The sequence below is a fragment of the Arachis hypogaea genome, chromosome 18 (assembly GCF_003086295.3).
Source record: "Arachis hypogaea cultivar Tifrunner chromosome 18, arahy.Tifrunner.gnm2.J5K5, whole genome shotgun sequence".
Taxonomy (NCBI): Eukaryota; Viridiplantae; Streptophyta; class Magnoliopsida; order Fabales; family Fabaceae; genus Arachis; species Arachis hypogaea.
In genome coordinates, this window is record NC_092053.1 from 105,678,985 (window position 1) to 105,688,287 (window position 9,303).

Consider the following 9,303-nt stretch of genomic DNA (forward strand, 5'->3'; position numbering starts at 1 on the left):
AGGGGCAATACACTTTTATGTTTAGGAATTGGGCACATATTCATGTATTGATCAAATGTAGAGACCTTATGCATTGATGTTCTTGTATTTAGTTTGAAAGAAGAAAAAGAAAAAAATATATATATAAAGGAAAGAAAAAAAAATGAAAAGAAAAGAAAAAAAGAAGAAGATGTATATAGAAAAAGAAAAAAAAAAGAAAGAAAAGAGAAAAGCAATAAAGGGGGACAAAATGCCCCAAAGTGAAGCTCAATAAGAGTCAATGCATAAGTGTTGTGAAATGAAAAAGAAAATGCATGAGTATGTGAAAAAGTGAAGAATGGGTAGTTAGAATAGCTCGCATTTGTATAGGTCATTAAATAGGTTAGGTGGAAAAGTCTATGCTAATCAAAGATTCAAATCCTAGTCCACTTGACCATAAATGATCCTACCTTGACCCTGACCCCATTACAACCTAAATGAAAGACCTCATGATGAATGTATGCATGCATTGAATAAATGTTGATTGTTAGAAGAAAACCAAATTTTGGAAAACACGATTAGAAGAGAATTGAGTGAATTAACCCTTAAACACTTGAGTGAATAGAGCGGATACACATCCGGTGAGGGTTCAAAAGTTCAATCACATGTGTCCACCCATATTATCTATAATCTTGCAAGTTGAACTCTTTTGACAATTCAATACAATTGTGGTTTGGACTTAGTCCTTATTACTTAGCTCTTGTGCTTACACATGCTCTCTTGGGAATTGATTCGTTTGAACTAAGCATTTCCAATTGCTTTAGATAGTTGCATTTAGATAGGACTCATATAGTTTAGTTGCATTCAATAAATGTCATAACCCTTAGTTCCTTCTTATTTTAGCATGAGGACATGCTAAGGCTTAAGTGTGGGGAGGTTGACAAACCCCAATTTGACGGTTTGTTTTGCATTGAATTTAGAGTATTTTGATAACCTTTTGTCACATTTAGCCTAGGAATTAGCATGATTTTGTTATCTCTCCCATATTTGTGCTTAAGTGTAAAAACATGCTTTTTAAGCCTTATTTTGATGAATTCTAGTTCCTCTTTGATTCCATAAGATGCCTTGATGTGTTTGCTAGTAATTCCAGGATTGAAATAGGCTAGGCATGGATCAAAGGAAGCAAGGAAGGAAGCATACAAGTGGAGAGAAGCATAAAAAGTCAAAGAAGCAAAGTCAGTCATGCACGTGCACGCGCACAAGGCGCTCGCGCGCACATCGCAGAATTAGCCAGGGACGCGCACGCGTACCGTGCGCGCACGCGTCGATGAGGGCACATGACCTCACTAATGCAACACGTGCCTGGCGATTTGAGAGGGTTTCTGAACCCATTTTTGGCGCCAAATTGCTAAGGGAAAGGAATAAAAGGATGAAGGATTAAGGGGAAGGCATCATCATTGTGATAACCATCACTTCCAACTAACTAATCACTTTAGTTTAGGGTTTTAGAGAGAGAAGCTCTCACTTCTCTCTAGAATTAGGATTAGGTTTAGTTCTTAGATCTAGGTTTTAATCTTTGCTTTCTTCCACTTCTATCTCTCAATTCTTTGTTGCTACATTCAATCTTCTTCTACTCTTTTGTTGTAATTTCCTTTATGTTGTTCTTATATTTTGTTGTAGATCTCTAGTATTGTTCTTTCTACATTCTACCAATTCAATAAGAGGTAATTCATAATAAATGTGTCTTCCTTGCTTTTCTATTGTTGATCTCTTGTTTTTGTAGTTGTAGATTCCTTTAATTCTTGCAATTAATAATGTTTACGTCTATTGCACTTTATGTGTTTGTTGAAATGTCTCTTTTAGTTTTAGTGTAGATTTTGTTCCTCTTGGCCTAGGTAGAGTAATTAGTGACACTTGAGTTATCTAATTCCTTTGTTGATTGATAATTGGAGAGATTGCTAATTGGTTTGGAGTGCACTAAAGCTAGTCTTTCCTTGGGAGTTGGCTAGGACTTGTGGCTCAAGACAATTCATCCACTTGACTTTCTTTTAATTAGCAAGGGTTAACTAAGTGGTAGCAATGAACAATTCTCATCACAATTGAGAAGGATAACTAGGATAGGACTTCTAGTTCTCACACCTTACCAAGAGCCTTTTTTAGTTGTTAGTTTATTTTCATTGCCATTTACTTTTCATGCTTCTTATCCAAAACCCCAAAATAACTCATAACCAATAACAAGACACTTCATTACAATTCCTAGGGAGAACGACCCGAGGTTTGAATACTTCGGTTTAATAAATTTTAGGGGTTTGTTACTTGTGACAAACAACTTTTTGTAAGAAAGGATTATTGTTTGGTTTAGGAACTATACTTGCAACGAGAATTCATTTGTGAAATTCTAAACCATCAAAAATCCATTCGTCAGGGTTCTTGCTCCCGACCTGGATCTCTCTCCTTTGGATCCGGATAAAATTTTGGTCGACGGAGCTATCGTTTCTCCTCCCTCTCCCCGCTATGTCACCGAGTCTGATCTAAAGACTCAGGGGCAAAGGATAATGGAGTCCCCTCCGCGATCAAAGGATGCTCCGAGTTCCTCGAAGGCTCCGGAAACTTCTACTTCTTCTCCTATGGACACTTCTCTTCCTGGCCCTGATGGCGTTCCGACCACTCTCCCTGACTCTGGTGGTGCTCCGACTAATCTTCTTGACTCTGGTGGTGACGACCTTCCTAGCTGAAAAAATTTGTTGTGGCTATATGGGGCCTGGCCTGTGGGTCCCCCAATTTTTTAAACTTATTTGTTTTTATGTGGTGGTGATGGTCTGTTGACATTTTTCTTAGCCTTTTAAGGTCGTAAACAAAATATTTAGAAATACCCTTTTTTGGATAAGGGTTTAAGTTACCTTTCTTTGTCTTTTTATGTGCATGCTTTTTTGTTTTTAGGTTTTGAAAAACCCTTTTGATCCTTATTTTGAAAACCCCTTTTTCTTGGCTGACTGTCCCTCCTTTTAAGTTTCTTTTTCTTTAAGAACTTGGGACAGTCTTTTGCTTTGGCGCTTTTAATAGGTTTTCCATCTCTTTTTGGTATTCCTTATACTCAATTTTTTGATTTATTGAGTTCCTATGACTTAGGTTATTTTTGCGATGCATTTCTTTGTTTCTCGGTTTTTCCGACTTGTAAGTCAGATAATTTCCGAGTTTTACCACGATCGACTTTTATAACCTCTTTACACCGACTTGTACCTCGTTGTTTTATCCTGACGACCATCTAGGTCGGTTCATGGGATTTTCACGCTTTGTCGAGCTTAAGTCGGCGCGTTTCGTAGAAAGAAAGAAAGCAAGAAGGAATTTATAAGAGATATTGTAAAAGATCTTTATTTATTTGTGAAGGTACTTTACTGCTACTAAGGGTCTTTAACTGTCTATTGTCCCTTAGTCTCTACTGTGATGCCTTGTTAAAAATCCTCCTTCAGAAAAAACCCTTTTATTTTGGAAAAAATCATGAAGTTGGGAAAAGAGTACATCAGGGAGTAGAGTTCGCCTTTAACTATAGTACCTTTTCATATTACAAGCATGCCACGACCTTGGTAAGTCGGTGCCATTTAAGTTGGTCACCTTATAATAACCTTTTCCTAAGACCTCACTAATTTTGTATGGTCCTTTCCAATTAGCAGCGAGTTTTCCTTCCCCAGATTTGTTGACTCTAATGTCGTTTCTGATTAAGATCAAGTCGTCTGGGGTGAAACTTCTTCGAATGACTTTTTTGTTGTATCTGGTAGTCATCCTCTGCTTCAATGCTGCTTCTCTTATCTGGGCTTGCTCTCGAACTTCGGGGAGCAGTTCAAGCTCCTCTTTGTGCCCCTGTATGTTTTTGACTTCGTCATGGAAGATTACCCTTGGACTTTGCTCGTCGATTTCTACTGGTATCATGGCTTCTACACCATAGACAAGTCAGAAGGGTGTTTCCCTTGTGGCCAATTGAGGCGTTGTTCGGCAAGCCCATGACACTTATGGGAGCTCTTCAGCCCAGGCTCCTTTTGCATCTTGTAGCCTTTTTTTTAGTCCTGCCAGTATGACTTTGTTGGTTGCTTCGGCTTGTCCATTTGCTTGTGGATGTTCCACCGAGGTGAATTGGTGTTTTATCTTCATACTGGTTACCAGGCTTCTGAAGGTAGAGTCGGTGAATTGGGTCCCGTTATCTGTGGTGATGGAATGAGGTATCCCATGCCTTGTGATAATGTTTTTATAGAGGAACCTCCGACTTCTCTGGGCTGTGATGGTGGCTAATGGTTCTGCTTCTATCCACTTTGTGAAGTAGTCTATTTCCACAATCAAGTATTTGACTTGTTCTGGGGCCTGGGGAAAAGGTCCTAACAGGTCTATGCCCCATTTTGCAAAGGGCCATGGAGAAGTTATACTGATGAGCTCCTCGGGGGGAGCCACGTGGAAATTTGCATGCATCTGGCATGGCTGGCACTTCTTCACAAATTCTGTGGCATCCTTTTGCAAGGTCGGCCAGTAGAATCCAGCTCGAATTATCTTTCTGGCAAGTGACCTGGCTCCGAGGTGGTTTCTGCAGATCCCATTATGAACCTCCTCTAGTACTTCAGATGTCCTTGAGGTCGGTACGCACTTCAGTAGTTGTGTTGATATTCCTCTTTTATAGAGGATATTTTTTACCAGAGTGTAGTATTGTGCTTCCCTCTGGATTTTCTTGGCCTCTTTTTCCTCTTTAGGGAGGATGTCGAATTTTAGGTATTTGACCAAGGGATTCATTCATCCGAGGTTTAGCCCGGTTACTTCAAGAACATCTTGTTTGTCTTCTGTTTTCACCACGGAGGGTTCTTGGAGAGTTTCTTGGATTAAGCTTCTATTATTTCCTCCCGGTTTGGTACTTGCTAACTTGGAGAGGGCGTCTGCTCTGCTGTTAAGATCCTGAGTTATGTGTCTGACCTCGGTTCCTGCAAAGCGCCCGAGGTGCTCCAGAGTTTTTTCCAAGTATATCTTCATATTCGGGTCTTTGGCCTGATACTCTCCATTTATTTGGGAGGTCAACACTTGAGAGTCACTGAATATCAGCACTTTGGTTGCACCGACCTCTTCTGATAGCTTTAATCCTGTAATCAGGGCTTCATATTCCGCCTGATTATTAGAAGCTGGAAATTCAAATTTAAGGAAAACCTCTATCTGTGTTCCCCCTTCATTGGCTAGTATTATACCTGCACCGCTTCCTGTCTTGTTTGAGGATCCATCTACGTATAGTTCCCACGTAGTTAGCTTTTCCTCTTGGTCTCCCGCGTACTCCGCTATGAAGTCGGTGAGGCATTGGACTTTAATTGTTGTTCGAGTTTCGTACTTCAAGTTGAACTCGGAGAGCTCTATCGCCCACTGAACCATTCTCCCTGCAACATCCGTCTTTTGGAGGATTTGCTTCATAGGTTGATTCGTTCGGACTCTTATTGTGTGGGCTTGTAAGTAAGGCCGTAACCTCCGTGAGGCTATTACTAAGGAATAAGCAAACTTCTCTAGTTTGTGGTACCTTAGTTCGGGGCCCTGTAGAACTTTGCTGGTGAAGTACACTGGATGCTGTCCGACCTCATCCTCTCGTATCAGGGCTGATGCGACAGCTTTGTCTGCTACAGACAAATATAGGATGAGCTCTTCCCCAACTAGAGGTCGGGTTAGGATTGGAGGTTGGCTCAAGAACCTTTTGAACTCCTGGAACGCTTCTTCGTATTCTGGAATCCATTCAAACTGGCATCCCTTTCTTAGTAGAGAGAACAGTGGAAGAGATCTTAATGCTGACCTTGCCAAGAACCTGGAGAGGGCTGCAAGTCGGCCATTTAGTTGTTGAACCTCTCTTAAGCAAGTCAGGCTTTTCATTTCTAGGATGGCTTTGCACTTGTCGGGATTTAATTCGATCCCTCTTTGGGTTAGCATAAATCCTAGAAATTTTCCAGCCTCCACCGCGAAGGTGCATTTTGCGAGATTTAGCCTCATCCCATGCGACCTTATGGTGTTAAAAACTTGCGAGAGGTCTGTTAAGAGGTTGGCTTCTTCCCGAGTTTTCACCAGCATGTCGTCTACGTAGACCTCCATTAAGTTCCCGAGGTGGGGAGCGAACACCTTGTTTATCAGCCTTTGGTATGTGGCCCCTGCGTTTTTTAATCCAAAGGGCATGACCACGTAGCAATAATTCGCTTTGGGCGTGATGAATGATGTCTTTTCCTGGTCCGGTTTGTACATCGGGATTTGGTTGTCTCCCGAGTAGGCATCCATAAACGACAAGTATTGATACCCCGAGCTGGAGTCTACTAGAGTGTCAATGCTTGGAAGTGGATATGGGTCTTTGGTATAGTCGACGCACATCCTCCACTTGTTGTTTTTCTTCTTGACTAGCACTGCATTTGCAAGCCATGTTGGATATTTGACTTCTCTGATGAAGTCAGCTTCCAGGAGAGCTTGTACCTGCTCTTCCACCGCTTGAGCTCGTTCTGGGCCGAGCTTACGCCTTCGCTGCTGTACAGGTCGTGACCCCGGATATACCGAGAGCCTATGGGACATGAGCTCGGGGTCTATCCCGGGCATGTCGGAAGCTGTTCCGAGGGTTACCTGAAACTGGAGGTCGATCTCGGATGAGATCTTCTATACTGGTCGGAGATGGCGTGTCTGGCTGGCTGGTGGCGGCCGGAGCTGTTGTGTCCGACTTATTGGACTTGCTGCACTGTTGATCCTTGGCCACCGGAGGGTGGGGGTACCTGCAAGAGACTTCGATGCTTAAGTTAGCACGGGTATTAAGCAGGTTTTATGTAGAATCAGAGTATGAGTTATACCTGGGTGCTCCAGTGTATTTATAATGGTGTGGAGTGACCTTTTTAGATAAGATAAGTTAGTTATCTTATCTTATCTTTATCCTTTGAGTTGAGGTCAACTTATCTTCAAGGGAACCGCCCTTATCTCCATAGGCTCGTACGGCCTGTGGATTTGGGTCGTGTTCCTCTATTTGGGCCTTTATTGGGTTCTCCTGTTGGTTTGGCCGACCTCTTTGAGAAGAGGTCGGGTAGCCTTACCTGAAGAGGTCGGTCGCTTTGTCGCCAATCATCCTAGGTCGGGTATCTCGACCCAGGGTATGAACAGTGCCCCTGCTTGAGCTCGGTCTTTTTGTTGAGGTCGAGTCTTTGACTTCGGTCCTTCTCTGACGAAGCCAAACTCAAGCATTTTGTCGATTTCTTCCTTTTGTAGAATCTTTTAAATGTAGAACATTTTCCTCTAAAAATGCGTGCTTTTATATCAGCGCTTTGTTCTTGGGAACGTGAGAGGGTTTAATACCTTCATTTAATTGGTATTAATTGCCCCGTTTTCTCTTGGTTTTTATTTTGAATTTCTCAAAAAACGGTTTCTCTTCTTCGCTCTTCTTCGTAACTTCTCCCTTTACTCTCTCATTTTCTGTTTTTTGCCTGAAGTTCGTAGTTTTTTCCCGCGGCGTCTGTTCTGCTTACTGCTTTCTGGGGAAGAGGGGCGATTTCCAGATTTCTCCTTCCATCTTCGCAGTTTCCCGCTTCGAGGGGTGGCTTTGTTGCTTCTGCTCTTCAGATTTCTTTCGAGGTTTTCTTCTATTCTCCAGGTTCGATTTTTCTTCGTCTGTCACTTTTTATGTCTGATTTTGAGAAAGTTTGGATCTTTTCTGCTTTCACTGTGCCTGATTGTTGCGTGTTCTGGGATTTCTTCGTTTTTTGTGCGAATCTTTTGCTTTTCTTGTTGCCTGAATCTTTTTTAGGGCTTTTGCATGTTGTCGCCATTTCTGCTTGCGCCTTCAATGGTTTTTGCTTGATTCTAAAAAAGGTTGCGTCTTTGATGATTTTCTGGCGTTTTTGATGTTTGACAATGCTTTTTGCTGATAGACTGTAGAAAGGTAGTGACTTAGATGTCTTTGTGTTTTTATTTGAAACCTTTATTTTCTTTGTTTGATGAGTGCCGGGATGTAAACTGTAGAAATTTCCTGAAACCTTGCTTTGTTGCTGCCTCCAAAGGATGCCCCAGGACTTTGGTTTGAGTCTTGGGGTTTTCCTTTTCTGTTTGTTCGTCTGTCAAGTTGTTTTGCCCCTCATCCGAGATATTTTTTAGTAATCCAATCTTCTTTTCTTATTGTAGGATTTAGTTGGCCTCATGTTTTCTCGCCATAACATTGTAGAGATGTCTTCCCAGGTTCCCGAGGGGATGGCCGATTGGGTGGACTCAATGGTTCTTATGTGTGTCTCTTTGGCTGATTCCGAGTTTTGTGCGCAGCTTAGGCAGTTTCATAGGGTCTGTAGTAATGCTGGCGATGAGAAGAATTATGAACTTGTCCCTTCCTCTTCTGAAGAGAGAGTTTGTTTCTCTACTCGGGTTGTTAGAAATCGCCCTTTTTCCTATGCTTATGACTTCTTTTTTGGTCAGCTGGGTATCACCCTTCCCTTTACTGAATTTGAGACCAACCTGTTATGGTCTTGTAATGTTGCTCCCTCTCAACTTCACCCTAATTCCTGGGGCTTCATAAAAATTTTTCAATTGTTGTGCAATGGTTTTGGTGTTCCCGCCTCGCAATCTCTCTTCTTCTATTTATTCGTTTTGACGAAACCTGGGGTAGTGAAAAAGAAGGCGGCTTGGGTCTCCTTTCGATCTTCCCAGGGAAAGAAGGTCTTTTCCATGTTTGACGAATCGTTTTGTGATTTTAGAAACTACTTTTTCAAGGTCCGAGCTGTTGAAGGAGCTCGGCCCTTTTTTCTGGATGAAAATGATGAGCCCGCCTTTCCCTTAGAATGGTAAAAAGATGTGAGAGTGTCCCGATACACGTGGAAAATGTTGGATGAAGCTGAGCGGGCTTTCGTGACTGTCTTGGAAGAACACTGGGGTCAAACTCTCCATCTCGATACAAAAAAATTTTTAACCAATCCCTCTCTTCTTCAAACTGAGCTGGGTATTTTGCGTTCCTGATTTTCCCTTTATTATCTATTTATATTGCTCATAAATGCCTTTCCGACTTGCAGCTTAATTTCTTACTGTTGTATTTCTTTGCAGAGGCAATGAAGAATAATGAAGCCATGAAGGCTTTTAAAAGAACACAGAAGGCGACTACTGCTAAAAACATCTTGGCCAAGGCGACCAGGGAGGGATCTTCCCAAGTGCATGTGAAGCTGTCCATGCCGAGTTCTCCTGGGGCGAGGAAGGTTATCCCCACTCCCCGAGTTCGTCTGGCTGACCCTCACCCAACTTCTGCCGCTCCTTCTGGCGCTCCTCCCAATAAGAAACAGAAAACAGCTGAGCTTTTTAACCTTGATGCTCCTGACTTTAATGCAATTGAGTTCGTGG